Genomic DNA, 1,101 nt, shown 5'->3' on the forward strand with positions numbered 1-1,101 from the left:
TTATTATTTGTTCGACTATGAATGCCTCAAAACACACTCTATGACCGCTTTAGTCTGTCTGTCTATTAAATATAAAGTTTTTTGACATCTCAAACCCCCATTTAATTACATTCAGCCCTCAGTTAATTAGGTTTACAATGTTAAAAAATCTTCAAAAAAAAAAGTCATTATAGGCAAATCCAAGGCTTATTTGAAACGATTAGAAAATATCATTAATCATAAAGTAAAAATAAACAAAGACTAATTAGAATTCCCTGAATGGTTCCACTCTCTGCCTCACATATTTTCTGTATTTGTCCTCTCTTGTCTCAGTTTGTCCTTGAGGAAATCTTAAGTCCGTTTGAACTGCTTTGTGAAATCTAATAGACGTTCTGAGTGCACGCAAGGACAGCAAGGGCTGATTTCTGTTTACTAAGAACATAAATAAGATAAAATCAAGATAAAGTCTTTCCTTTTGACATAATTGTTATGCATTAGTTCAGCCTCTTTAAGCCAAAGCCCAAATGGAAATATAATTGTATATATACATTTGACCTATGAAAAGATAAGGATTTATTTCATTGTATTAAGAGCACTGAGCTGTAAATCACATAGGGTCAGCGGAGAGGTGAGTGAGTGTTTAAAGAAATAGATTAATAGTTTAGGTTCATTTTATTTCTTTCTGACAGTGTGATGAGCAGATTTGATACATTTTTCATGTTTATGTTCTAAAAAGCTGTAGTCATGTTAGTTTAGCTTAAAGATTAGAGGCAGAGCAAACAACTAACTCGACTCTGTCAAAAGTAACAACTGACTACAGACTAAAAGCTGTAAATCCTTATGTATTATATATAAATAATAATAAATTAATTAAATAATAATTAATAAAAAAATATATATATATTTGGGGTATTTGGGGTTTCAGTAGTGTTTTGAGACCTGAATGTTTTTCCTTGGATGGCGAACGCATGAAAAAGTCGTCCAATTTTTACTAATACTTCACTCAAAACGCATACAGTAATTATGTAGCTGTCTCACCCTATAGTCTGTGGGCCAGTATTGATAAGTAAGCTGCTGTGGCTCAGAGGCAGAGTGGGTCGTCCCCCAATTGGAAGGTTGTTG

This window comes from Morone saxatilis, unplaced genomic scaffold (assembly GCF_004916995.1).
Source record: "Morone saxatilis isolate NCDOM2014 unplaced genomic scaffold, NCSU_SB_2.0 Contig14, whole genome shotgun sequence".
NCBI classification, from domain to species: Eukaryota; Metazoa; Chordata; class Actinopteri; family Moronidae; genus Morone; species Morone saxatilis.